Here is a 15,000-nt window from a genome sequence, read left to right as displayed (position 1 = left end):
GGTGGCCTCCCAAGTGACAAACTTCCCCAGCAGTCTGTCACCAGACACACACACACACACACACACACACACACACACTCGCCAACATATGCTCAGACACTGACACAGTCACACACACACACACACACACACACACACACACACACACACAGACACTCACACACACACACACTCACACACTGTCCCTTCATGAAAGTCTCCAGATGGAGCTGTTCTTTATCACTCCGTGGCCGGTGACATCACCCCCTCATTCACACAGACAGAACTGATGATGAAAGCAAACAGATCTATCTTAACTCACATTTACCAAATCAATTTCATTTTTACTGGCTCATACATATTGGCATATTGACGGTTTCCTCTCCCGATGTGTGTGTGTGTGTGTGTGTGTGTGAGAGAGAGAGAGAGTAGCAGGGGGCAGAGAGGTTGGGGGGGTTGAGCTAGTTAATGGCATTTACCATATTTAATGGAGGGATGTCATCATTGAATATCCTTTTGAATAATGTGGCATTTCATCATAAATTCTTTACAACTTATTTACTTAATGGAGAGAGTTATGGCCCGCTGTCAGCATGCTAATTAAACTTAGTGATACACTGCTGCCTCTAGACCATGCCATCCTTCCTGCATCCCTCTCTCTCTCTCTCTCCCTCTCTCTCTTCCTGTCTCTCTCTCTCTCTCTTTCTCCCATGGAGGGAAATAAAGGAAATGGATTCATGAATTTTAATCCGTTGGTAATTTATAGCATGCTTGAATAATATGTATTTAAAACGCCGAGACACTGAGGAGCCAGCAATTGAGAATGAGATAGAGAGAGACATAGAGAGAGAGAGTGAGAGAGAGAGAGAGAGAGAGAGGGGGGGGGAGAGAGAGTGAGAGAGAAAGAAATAAATCAACCAATGAGAGAGTGAATTTTTTCAATCATATTAAAACCTAATGTTTGCATATGCCATTTTTTTTCCCGTAGATTATTGGAGTACAGAACAAAGTCTCACAAAACAACTTACCAACCACAGGAAAGGAAAATTAGCCATAATTTTATGAGCATGCCAAACCTAAACCATAGTTTTTCAATCCAACCAAAACTGAATGGGACCTGCTCTAGACTAACCTTACAGTCATGTTCCCCCCACATGAAATTTAAACAGCGTGTCCTCAACAAGACAAAAACACAGATTTTTTCTTTTCATCCAAAACAAATTTAAGACAAAACACAGACGTACCAAAGACCAACCCAGAGGCAGACAAAACACTTTTTTTTTTGGTATTTATATAGCTATTGAAGATGTTCTTTTTCCCTTTTTTTTTTTTTTTAGCAAGCTGAAATCTGTTTCGTCCTGCTATTTTTACGAAGCTGCATAGTTTTGAATTGTTTCTGGTTTTGAGAGTTTTTCTTTTTAAGCTGTGACCACACAATGCTGATTCTCATAGTCTGAATGAGGGAGCGCGTATTCCTAAGCACTGTGTATTGGCAGTAAGACAGAGACACTAGTTAAACCTCCAGTTAGCTTCATGCTCTCGGATGACTCCTCTTCTCTCTCTGCTCAAATTAGCCCCATCTGACCCAGGTCAAGACCATACGTGACCTATGACCTTGTCCTGCGACCCTTGTTTCGATTAAGTGCGGCGGGTGACTGATACCTGATGGGGAGGGCTGCCCGTGGGCTCCGGCTGCAGGGTTTTTAACCTGAGTAAAGGGCTGGATTTATGAGTTCTGATTTTAATTGAGTTAAGAGCACCGAGTTGCCATGCACCCTGCTCTCTCTCTCTCTCTCTCTCACTCCCTCTCTCTCTCTTTCTTTCTCTCTCTTTTTTTCCTTGACAACAGTCACAACGTGATGACATCACTCAGCCCGCGGACGACGACCCCGCCGCGTAACCATGGCGACGCTCGGCGAAGGAGACGCAGAACTAAATAAAACCAAACACGTCGCTACGAAAAGCAACTCGGATAGTGGCCCAGGGAATTCTTTATGACATTACGTTTCTCTGGCAAAAATTGATTAGCTATGATTTCATCATTTTACCTCCCTTTCTTTTTTTCTCTTCTTTCTTCTTTAACTCTTTCATCACCTGTTCTTGTACTCTCTGCAAAACTGAGCCACTGCTTAGCTTCTATCTGCAGTCTTGAGGCTTTCCAACTGTTCTCAGACCTGCGTAAAAAATCTGAAGTTCTCCAACGACTGGGACGAGTGCCATTCTTCTCAGCGCTCCGATTCCCTGGGACCTTGTTCTCTAAACTAAGCCAAAGACTTTGTAAGGCATTCATATGAATTGGGACACGCTATTAAACAGTAACTCTTATATTGGATCTCTTTACACCTTTTGTGATGTGTTCTGGTTTGAATATTTAAATGTAAAACTGTGTCTGTGTAGTTGTTCAAAAAAAAAAAAAAAACCTGGGACATATTCAAGCGATTGATTAATTCATTTTCTCAAAGACCCTGTTCCAATTCTCTTCAGTGCACCCTTTCCTCAGACCACCCTTTGCCCTCGTAACAAGCAGAATGAATGACAGTTTTGTGATGAGGAGTTGTGTGGAGTTTGTTCGCTTTTCAGCTTTTTTGTTTATGATCTTATGATTCAGTGAAAATGTGTTAATTACATATTTGCCTTGTTTGTTTGCTTCTGTTTTTATTTCTCTAGATTTTATTTCTCACGCATTTGCGTGTACTCTGTTCTGAAGCGCTACTGTAAATGACCTCAGACAGCAAACAAAGAAATGATTGATTAAGACTCATTTCATCTCTTCACAGCATCACATTAAGCAAAACAGAAATGTATCTCTCACATGTATCTCCACAGCGTTTCCTGCATAAAGAGATCCCTATGATACACGTCATATTAGGATCATGACTGAAGAGCATTAACTCGATCGCACGAACACTGTCATCGGCCCAGCATTGAGGATATGCACTCTCAGTAAAACTATGGTGGTTACCAGTACCGTGCAAACTGGGTAGGGGGTGATTTGGCATAGACATCTGTTCAAGGCCATACAATAGGACACCTGCTGTTCAATCAGAAACTCGTATATTCACTGCATCAGGGGCATTGGATTGGTAGGGAAACATTTTAAATAAAAGGGTCCAAATGGGTTTTACTTCATTCTTGGACACTGGAGTGAGCAGGCAAAAGGAACCTTCTGGAACCTTTGCTTTGTGCGCCTACACGGTAGTAAATACGCATTTGTCGCTGAAGCGGTTTTATTGTGGCTTAGCTGAATTGAGCCTTACCTCCCAGCCGTGGGAGTGGTTTCTCGGGTCATGTGACCGCTCCCTTTCGTAGGGTCCGAACTGTTCCCCAACCTCCAGCCTCCTGCAGCTCCACACGCCAAGGTTTCCGCTCCGCACTCCCGACTCTCGGAGCTCCAGGCCTAGGGGTAGATGAGCCACTTCTTGCCCCGTGAGGTACATGGATGCGTTGAAAGGAGATGGGTCCTGGGGAGAAGCTGCCTCCCCTGACAGACCAGGGGAGGGAAGGTTGTTGGCGGCAACCAACTGGGTGGGATCTCCTTCAGACAAGCCAACCTCTTCCAGATCATCTGGAGGATAGAGGGAAAAGTCTCCTTCATCTCCTGTTGAAGGGAAATATAACAATGTTTATATTACTTTACTTGTCAGTTAATTTATTTGGGGGCTCAAATAGGATATCTAGTTGACATTTTTACGCAACAAAAACAAGAGACTGGTTGAGTTAAGAATGAAATCCATTGTTTGATTTCTTTAACTGGAGGAGATTTAGCTGAAACTCGACAAACACACACATACACACTTAGTCTCCCTGGAGACTATGGCTGAGTTCCAGCTAGGCAGCTCCGAATGGCCTCAGGCACATATGGGAAAATATACATGGCTCCAAATAAAAATATTTAGCCACTACAGCAGTTAAACAAACTCAAGGGTGAGAGGGAAGTGGCTTGTGTCTGTAAAAACAAGGAACGGAGTTGGATGAGATGTCTTGATTGTGGTAAATAGCGATCGCGTCCGAAACTGCTACACCCTGTTGGACACCTCTAAGCCTCCTCTTTGATTGTTTGGCTTTCAGACGGGTCTCTGTGGGATGGGTCGGCCAAACCAGAACCTTCATTGTGCTGCCCTAACAGTTCTTTTGCTTCCTTTCCCCCCCAACTCCTTCCTCTCTTTCGATCTCTGTTGTGCGGATGAAGATGTGAAAACAGCGGAAGATTCGGTCGACGAGGTTAATTATGAGCAGAGCGAGGGAGGACGTCATATACTGACCTCTGACCTCCTGGTCCACTCTGACAGGAAAAGATGCGCGTGGCTGACGGGCCAAGAGCTAAAGAGGACTCACAATGTAATCCACCCTCATATACTGTCCTAAACCAAAAACCAAAAAAACGGTTTCCTGTAACCAGGCTAAAGAGGACTCGCAATGTAATCCACCCTCATATACTGTCCTAAACCAAAAAACAAAAAAACGGTTTCCTGTAACCAGGCTAAAGAGGACTCTCAATGTAATCCACCCTCATATACTGTCCTAAAACAACAACAACAACAACAACAACAAAAACAGCTTCATGTAACTAGGCTAAAGAGGACTCTCAATGTAATCCACCCTCATATACTGTCCTAAACCAAAAAAAAACAAAAAAAAACAACAAAAACAAAAAAACGGTTTCCTGTAACTAGACTAAAGAGCCAAGACAGGAACACACTGAAAACACACTGAAATATTGTAGTATGTGGCAAACGACCAGTGGCTTTGCCTCCAAAGCTAATACACTGTTGCTTCCTGACTTGACATGTTGGACCAAATCATTCCAGCTGATAGGCTGTTACTAGCATGCTGGGACCTAGGTTACATGCTTAAATGCTAACATACTGGGCTAATGTGCTCTAAGTAATGTGGCGTTTGTAAAAAAAACGTACTCGGGGCTAGCATGCTGTGAATAACGTCCTATGGGGCTAGCATGCTGTGGCTAACCCGCTGTGGCTAATCTGTTGTGACAGGTAGTGGTGAGTGCTAATGAGTTGTGGGCAGGCTCTCCAGCACATCCTCCTGTCTCTTCACATTCCTTCCTCTCTGTGGGAGACTCATCAGCCACCGAACCATCAGGGTCAGACCATCCTATTCAGTCATGCTGTCACACTTTGATCTGAGGAGCTAACCTCTCACATACCTTTACATACACACACACACACACACACACACACTCTCTTAACAACACTAAATATGCATCCACACAGGCATGCACAAACACACGCACATACACACACACACACACACACAGTCCTTCTCTGGGCATAAACATGATATAACTGAGCTGGGATATTGCATTCTGCTTCATCTTTGAAACGTTATAGTTTGAACGAAAGATCACTACTTCATTGATTCTGTGGGTTTTGTTGACGAAAAATTACCTAAACATTTACCATGGCAACTATCTACATGTGTACTGCACATGAGCACATAAGACATTCATGAAAGAGAGAGAGAGATAGAGGGAGAGAGAGAGAGAGAGAGAGAGAGAGAGAGAGAGAGATCATAACTAGGGATAACAGTGAATTATCAGTCTTGTTATCTCCACCAACTAATTACCATTTTTACACTCCTGGAGAGGAGAGGAAGTAAGAATGTCTGATATATAGAGAGACAGAAAGAGCATTTCAGTTGCCAGAAGACACCTACAGAAAGAGTTTGCGAGGTAAAGAAAATTTGCAAGAGAGAGCCCTGTGGACGGAATGGCCACCATATGCGAATTTGGGATTCTCCTGATATTCCTTGTCGACAACACCGACTGCATGACGAAGAAGAATTTTAGGACTATTGAAGTTGAGAGTCCCCACTATATATTTGCAGGCGCATTGTATGGTGACCGAATTCGGTTTCCTGTCAGCTGTGCCTCTCGGACCAAAGACATTCGACTCTACAGATCTACCCCTCAAGGTAACCTACTCCTAAACAACTTAACCTACAACGATTCGTCCGAGCTCAAACCCAAAATTCTGTCTCAAAACGATGAAGGCTTTCTTTTATATGTCGACCACACTTTGAATAGTGAAGATTACATAGCTGAATGCTGGAAAGATGGAAAGAGTTTTCAGAATGTCACCTATCGTTTGATTCTTTATCACGCGCCGCTGTACACCAGAAGCACAACTGCATCGTCCGGGAAAGGAAAAGATTTAAAATGTTACCACTACGACCCCGGCGTGGGAGAAACGGTCAGGTGGTACAGGTTCAAAAAGATCCAACTTGGACGTCATCACGAACTGAGGAAGCATACTTTGATTCTTGACACAAATTCATCCTTGGAAATACTCTCTGACGACCTGAAGGACAAAGTGAAGGTGCAACAAAAGGGCCGCGTGCTCCACTTCCCTAGCGTCTCTCGAGAAGACGCCAGCGATTACTGGTGCCACGTGTACGCTGGCGAAACCCTCAGAATGTACCAGTGGTTGCGTCTGTCTGTTCTCGTTTTTTTTAAACCTGGGGAGAAAACGACCCTTCCTTGTCGTGGAGGAAACGAAAACGAAGGGGTGGTGAAATGGAAAACTCCACTGGGTGAGGTCACGGCAGGACCTATCACAATTCACCCAAAGTTCTCTACGGAGGAGGAGAAGATGTACATTCTCGAAGACAGAAAGACAGGTGACTACTCCCTGTTCATACCCTCACTGTCAACAGTTCACTCAGGAGTATATACATGTTCCCTGTCGCTCCCGCCTGAGGAAAAGTATTTAACAAAGTCAACGCTCCTCATTTGCACCGACCTGGATCCTATAACAGTGACGTATTTACAGGGAGATAAAGTGAATCTGCTCTGCCATTTTAACTTAAAACAAAATTCCATGCTCCACTGGTACCGTCAGAGAGGCCATGAACCTGAGGAGCTGATCCTGGACTTTGAGTACAATCCTGATCTTATGGAAGAGTTGTCAGATAGGGTGGATCTCTCCGGTCTTCCGACCTCTCTGATCCTTCTTAACCTCACGCTGGAAGACGAAGGTCTTTACTGGTGCAGAACCTGGACAATGACTGATGGTCGCAGTGGTAACTGTTCCATCAGAAGAATACATTTGGTATTCGATAGACCCTACAATCCGTTTGGCGTTCATTCCGTATTCTATAGGGTTTACTCCTCTTTGGTGGCCTGTATGCTGGTGGGGATGATCTATGCTGTGGTTTTAGTGAATCTGAGGAGAAGAAGAGGAGGTGCACCTCCCAGGGACCTATATGGAGCACAGCTGAGTCATTCTAAGGTTAGCGCAAGGAGTGGTGGCGGAGAGATTGAGTTGTTCAGTTGAAGATAACCCGAACGTCTTTGAACGCCACCGTCCCTGAACAACGCAAAATATTAGCTTAGCTAGGGCTGTCCTGCCTGTGTGTGTGTATGCTTTCCCTCATCGTTTCCCTAGTTACATAGTTTCCCTAGTTACTATGGTGTCATAGTTTTTAATGCTTCAAGGAGTAATTTTTTTTTTCTTTCTCTGTTTTAAGACTGTGTCTGTGTCTGTCATTTTCAATGTTTTTGTCCTGTTTCCATATTATTCATTAGTAATTTAATACCAGGCTGAGCCATAAGTGGGTGAGTGAGTGGGTGGGTGGATGGGGGGGTTATGTTGATTTACTCTGTCTGCTAAGAGAGCAAATTGCATTTAATATCCAATCTTTGATTTTTTTTCCCCCTATGCTATGAAGTGTCTAAGCTGAACATGAATAAACTTGACCACATTTACAAGAAGGAGGGGCATTCTATATGTTTTTATATCTACGTATGAGGTAATGTACCTAAGCCAGTGCTAATTATCCTTTTGATAAAGAGCATAACAAAAGATGCTTGAGCATAAATACACTTTTCATTTCTTGTTTTAAAATAGTTGTTGTGAAGATACTCCCCATTCTAGTGATAAAAAAAAACTATCCTTGAAGCTTTGCAACAGTGCAACAGTAAAGCAATAAGTCCATTGTTTATAAGTATACTGTTTTCAATAAGTATATTGTTTAAGTATATTTGAAGTATGTTATATAAGTATACTGTTGTCTATATTGTGTCAGTGTATATGGGTCTTATTAAAGCTGTCCTGCTCTTGGCTAATCTGTGGTTCAGTTCCTGAGTGGTACTGCAGAGAGGTGGGAAAATGATGTTACAAGAGAAACAGAATAATTGAGACAGCGATTTTTTAAGAAAATGTGTGTATGTGTGTGTGTGTGTGTGTGTGTGTGTGTGTGTGTAAAAAAGAGAGAGAGAATTCAGCCGGTCCTCTGCCAGGACATCAGTGGACTTCACATCATTTAAAACAGATTGTTCAGAGGAGAGACTGTGTTTGCTCCCGTCTAAACACGGAAGATCCTGGCACGAATCCAAATGCTGAAGGTTTGTTTCTCAGATACGTTGTCATAAAATAAGAGCGAACAGAGAACCACAAGGCTCCTATTACACACACACACACACACACACACACACACAGACACACACAGGTTAAGTGTGTTTGAATGGAACGTGATAGCTAGGGGCCATCTGAGCTGAGCTGTTTTAACACAGTTATACCCACAGAGAAAATGCTGGCCACACATAGCAAACCGAGTGCTTTTAAAGGTAATCCAATCTCTCCACCACTTTCTTTTCACTTCCTTCAGTTCATACATTTATACTTCATTCCGACTCAAATCGCCAGACGAAATCCCCTTCAACAGCGGCAGGGGACTTTTGGTCCATAAACATATATGTTTCTATAAGGTAAACGTCTATGAAGGGAAATGTATACCGCGGTGAAACGCGGATTGTGCCCCGTTCCCTCGGAAAGGCAAGTGGTTTCCCTGCTAGATGGCAGATAAAGGCCGATATTTGACCAATATTTAACCTGAGGGAGCTTGTGCGCCGTGACAACTTTATTTTTAAGGCGAGTATCAAGGTTTGTAAATACGCAGGGAGACGCTACCGGCATATTCTATGAGGCGATGATACTAACCACAGATCGGAGAGATTGCAAAACCACATTCAGCAGTTTTTTGGAGGGTGTTTTTTTCTCAAAATTCGAAGACCGGATGCCACAGCGGATTCCGACTGTACGACGGCGATAAGGAGTACGTCATATACTGTATCTCACATGGATGAGTAATAAGAGAATTAACCCCTCGAAACTCAATGAAGGAAGTCATCTTCAATGCACTAGTGAAACACAGGCAAACTGAGAATTCCTCTCTTGAGGCAGAGACCGGAATCACGCTCGCAAACGGTCTGCCAGTTGAACCAAGAGCGATCTCTTTGCTGTGGGGGTAGAGATGAAGTTTAAACAAAGGCTCAAGACAGGTGATGTCACTGAGGTAATGAAGAATAGGCAGTTTTTTTTTTTTGTTTCTTTTTTTTTTGTTTAGGCGGAAATGCATCAATAGAAGCTCATAAGGGACACAGACTACACCTTTAAATGTCCTTCTACTGACACAGCTTGTGATTCCCAAAGAATAGAGGCATTTCCTGTCATTTAAGGGACTATTACGCATCACTTCCTGTCCCACCCTGGATGCGACCAAAAAAGAGAGCATGTGTAAGACTGAGTGTGTGTGTGTGTGTGTGTGTGTGTGTGTGTGTGTGTGTGTGTGTGTGTGTGTGTGTGTGTGTGTGTGAGATGGGAAGATTAGTGAGCGTTGAGTGACCACCGCACAAACCCATTTACTTGTGTTTGTCTGATGTGAAAATGAGCATGTCAAGTTAAAGTTCAGGGGACAGTGTCAGAGTTTAATCAGTCTGTTTACCACCACTTATTACAACCTGCCTCTTCACTTTACTCCTATAAAACACACACACACACACACACACACACACACACACACAAAAGGTCTTACAGTACAGAAACACACAAACACATACAAACACATGCACACACACAAACACATGTGCGCGCGCACACACACACACAAACAGCGCGCGCAGTCATCTGTTTTGCTGCATGTGTTTGGTGGCAGTAAATTCATTAGTTTTTATTAGGGGGGAAAACACTGGTTGGCGTGTGTGTATCTGCGTGTGTGGAATGGCTTTCACCCCTGCTCTGAGGTGCTGGAGGACTCATACATCACGCCATTACCCCCAAGCAGCACGGGACTCCACGTCATTACTGGCTGAATTAAAGATAATAGAAAGTGCTATTAATCACTCTGACAACAGCTCCTAATGGAGAGGTGACCCAGTCAGCGCCCGGGGACGTCAGGACGGACATACACACACACATACATGCACACACATACACATGCACACACATACACACACATGCACACATGCACACACACACACACACACACATGCACACTCACAGTCACACACACACACACACACACACACACACACACACACACACACACAGACCAGCTCGCACACAAAAAAAAAAAACCACACACATACACACACACACACACACATTCAGACATTCTGGAGAAATGTGTTTACTGAGCTAAACCATGAGTGGGTACATTTTGTGTGGAAAAACATGTCCACCCGAAAACATACAAGATAAATGTGCTTCCATGAAAATATCTACCTGTTTGAAGGCTCTCCCTCTCCCTCTCTCTCTCCCTCTCCCTCTCTCTCTCTCTCTCCCTCTCTCTCTCCTTCTCCCTCTCTCTCTCCCTCTCTCTCTCTCTCCTTCTCCCTCTCCCTCTCTCTTTCTCTCTCCTCCCCCCCCTCTCTCTTGGTTCTTCTTTCTCTCTCTGTCTCTCTCACACTCTCCACTCTCTCTCTCTGTTTCACTCACCCATTCCCTCCAGGCCTGGACTCTGTAAATACAGACATAGTGAAGTGAAGACAATCATTTTACCCCTAACGACTGAGGATTAACACAGGTTAACCTTGGGGCCAGATCAGCCAATCAGAACCCTCTACACTGCCATGCCTCGGGTATCTGGATCAGAACCAGAAGAACCCGTGGCCTCTAACACCAAACACTGGCTGGTGACACAGCTTAGAGAACCAGAAGGGAACCTGGGGAAAAGAACCTCACCCGTGAGACCTGGTATCGAAATGTGACCGACCGCTTTCCCGGAGAAACAGATAAACATTGCTGTTACTCTGTTTTCGAGAGCAACATTTACAACACGATCTTACAGATAAACAGAGAAACCGCATTCTAGCAAATCAAAAGGATTGTTCTTCACTAAACAGGAAACAGACTCAGAAAACAAAGCAGTGTAAAAATAGTGTTTTTATCCTCATTTTGTCATGGCATTAAACATAACAAAACATTATAGACTGTAATAAAAAAAAAAGTTTTATGAAGCAGAAAATTCAACATTGTCATTTCACAGTCAAAATAAATCCCTCGTAGTCTCTTAAATCAAACAACCTGAGAATTCGCACCAAATTTACAATGGCCGTTTAAACAAAGCCCGGGGGGGAAAAAAAAACTGTTTGATTTTTTAAAATCTAATCAAATTGTAATTTGAAGGTTTTATGAAGACAAAACCAAAAGGCAAAACCAGAATCTTAAAACGTGAACACAGAATCCTCCCCGATGGCTTTTAAACAAGCTCTCATAGTCTCAACACAGACACCTCTCTGAGAAGCGTGAGTTTGTGTTGAGTTAAAACTGGTTTCTGCGCTAGTCTCCAGAGACCAAAGAGGACTAAATGGCTGCATTTGTCTTGTGAATGGGCTGGCTGATTGGATGTTTAAGAGAGAGAGAGAGAGAAGAGAGATAGAGAGGGAGAGGAAGCATGTGTGTGTGTGTGTGTGTGTGTGTGTGTGTGTGTGTGTGTGTGGAGACTTTAGGGAGCAGCTGTAAGCCTAGGGTCCACAGGGACAGAAGTGCAGGCAGGCACAATGCATAATTAACCCAGCCACTCAGCTAAATTAAGCCTTGAGTGTATCATTGTGGGAATCCCATGGTCCAGACAGTGAGAGGTGTGTGTGTGTGCGTGTATCAGGGGTGCATGTGAAGATGTATTTGTCTCATTGTCAGTGTAAAAAATGACCTAACTACAAAAATGGAAAAACAAATAAACAAGCTGAGAATTACAGACATACCAATGCGAAACAGAAAACACTCAGTTCACGCAAACTCATCTCTCTGTACACACACACACACACACACACACGCACACACACACATAGAGGCTGACCTGCATGCCAGACTCAGAGGGCCTTAATTAATGAGAGCATTGTCAGAGAGTGTTTTTTTTCTCTCTTTCTATTCTGTTCGTCAGCTACTCCAGTTTCACTCCAAATGGAAAAACACTCAATTAACCAACAATGCAGAGCTACCAATTAACACAATACAGGCAGCCCAGGTCAAGCTGCCACCACACACACACTCACACACACACACACACTCACACACACACAGACACACACACACACACACACACACACACACACACACACACACAATGTACAAGCAAACACACAAACATACACACTCACACATTAAAATTTAACTAATTACATTACTTGTGATTAATAATGAGGCTCTCCCAGCACATATGTTTGAGAGTGTGTGTGTGTGTGTGTTTGTGTGTGTGTGTGTGTGTGAGTGGGTTATGTCCTGCAGACAGCTGGATTTATCCAGAGAGCACAGAGGGATTTTAACATGTTTCTCACAAACCTGACAAATGACCTATTAATTATCTAATGTTGTCTGACAACAGGCGCTTGATAAAGATGTATGTTTCTGTGTGAGGAAGACAGAGCCGTAGAGCACAGGAGAGAGAGAGGGAGAAAGAGAGAGAGAGAGAGAGACAGAGAGAGAGAGAGCGAGAAAGAGAGAAAGAGAGAGAGAGAGAGAGACAGAGAGAGAGAGAAAGGATGGAGAATGTGCATGAATATGTAAAATATGTACAACCTGCTTATCCAATACAAACCAACAACGCACAGACACACACACGCGTGCGCGCACACACACACACACTCATACACACACGCAAGCGGGATACACATAACCTACGCTTAATGTCACCAGAAATAATACCAAAATCACTGGACTCTCTACGTTTTCAGTATAATATATGACTTGGGAAAATTCTAAATATCCAGAGCTGCCCCTGAATGACGACTAACGTCTGTTATCACGAGAAACAAAAGTCACATGTCACAAATGCACTCTTCTCAACTGATTCTACGAGACGTGCGCGCGCACAAACACACACACACACACACACACACACACACACACACACCACACACACACTTGCACTCACACACACACATGGCTGGTAGTGGATTCTTAAACCACAATCAATATCATCAATGAAAAGGCGGGCTGGGCTGCATATCAACTAGAGTACTTCATATCATTAAAGGTTTCAAACCACAGACAGCCAACATATGGTTCTCTCTCTCTCTCTCTCTCTCTCTCTCTTTCTCTCTCTGTCTAAGTGGCCTCTCGATGCCAGATGATATTTTATGAGAGTTGGACTTGAGCATTTGACTTAATGAGCAGGGTTCCCAGTCGACCGTTAACTCAAACCTGCTAAAAAACAGAGAAAACACAATAATAACCAAAACCCATACATCAGAGAGAGACAGCGAGAGAGAGAGAGAGAGAGAGAGAGAGAGAGCGAGACAGCGAAAGAGAGAAAGTGCTTTTTTTTCTTTCTTTCTTTCTTCATTTTAACAAATGACTCATGCTAATAGAATGCACTGGAATACATGAACCTTGTGTCTGTCAACGGTGGATCTGCAAAAAAAAAAAAAACCAAAAAAACTTTTGTTTTCTCATCAGCGAAATGAGTGCGCCTAGGTTTCCTATTTGTCATATTAGTGAAACTGATCTTTGATTGTTCATATTATCCCATATGTACTGAGATTCCAAGATAAGGGAAACCAACAGGGGCAAAAAATGACAACGTAATATATTACGCGTTGGGAATGTACCGTCATGTTTGCCTGGGTTTTGACTTATTTGGTTTCTAACGTAACGCAGACATGAAACAAAAATGAGCAAACAGGACAAACACGCACGCACGCACACACGTGTGCACATATTGTTTGAATATTTACAGAGAATCTTCTTCTCTGGAAAAAAAACAAAAAAAAACAAACATCCATCCATTTGGTTTAAGTGTGAGTGAAACATATGGCTGTTTAAATGTGTTTGCGTGTGTGTGTACGTTTGTAGAAAAATGTAATTAATTCCAGTACCATGCGGAGATGTGTGCATTGGCTGTTCCATGCTTTGTGTGTTTGATTAATTTGTCTGTGGATCCAACTCTGTGTGTGTGTGTGTGTGTGTGTGTTGCCCTCCCTGTCACACACCCTAAGCTTTTGATCTGTTTTCTCTGTCTGTTTTTCTTTTCTTCTTCCCCGCCTGTCGGTTCTCCTCTCCTCCCTTCCCATCTCTCTATCTGAGAGAACGGCCACTGGGCCAAAATAAAAATAAATAAAAAATCCTCAAATCGCACCTTCACACCTCCCCCAGAACATAAATTCAAACAAACACACACAAACGCTGAAAGTTTTGAACTATTTAAATTTGGTTTTTACTTCAGCCGGTTAAATGGATGTGTGTTTTAGCTCTTAAGGGGGCGAACATATCTGGGTGAGTTTCTCTAACACATGAGAAATACTCCATTTACTGTATCTGCTACAGAGAAGGGAAAAAAAAATCATTCAAAAACAGTTTGTTTTTTCACATTTCACATGAAAAAAGAAAACTCACTGATATATATACTACGCAGATTTCCACGGACATGCGCATAAACACATAAACAAACACAGACCCACACACAACTCTGACAGAGGCGACCCGGTCAGCACCCACGGACATCAGGACACACACACACACACACACACACACACACACACCCAGAAAAGGTAAAACAGCAGGCCAGGTGCCATCCAGTTTTAATGCGATTGCACTGTACAGTTATTCACATTTGAGAAACCGATCTTGTGATGGAGTGTGTGTGTGAGTGTGTGTGTGTGTGTGTGCGCTATCTTGACAATGGGGCATCGCCAGGGAGACGTATTTCCAACGTTGGTGCTGCCAGCCCCGGGGCCTTGCAAAAAAAAAAAAAAAAAAAAAATTTGAAAAAAAAAGAAAAGGGAAA

Source organism: Chanos chanos, chromosome 6, assembly GCF_902362185.1.
Source record: "Chanos chanos chromosome 6, fChaCha1.1, whole genome shotgun sequence".
Classification (NCBI taxonomy): Eukaryota; Metazoa; Chordata; class Actinopteri; order Gonorynchiformes; family Chanidae; genus Chanos; species Chanos chanos.
The sequence above is the reverse complement of the archived record's forward strand: the minus strand, read 5'-3'. Positions refer to the sequence as shown.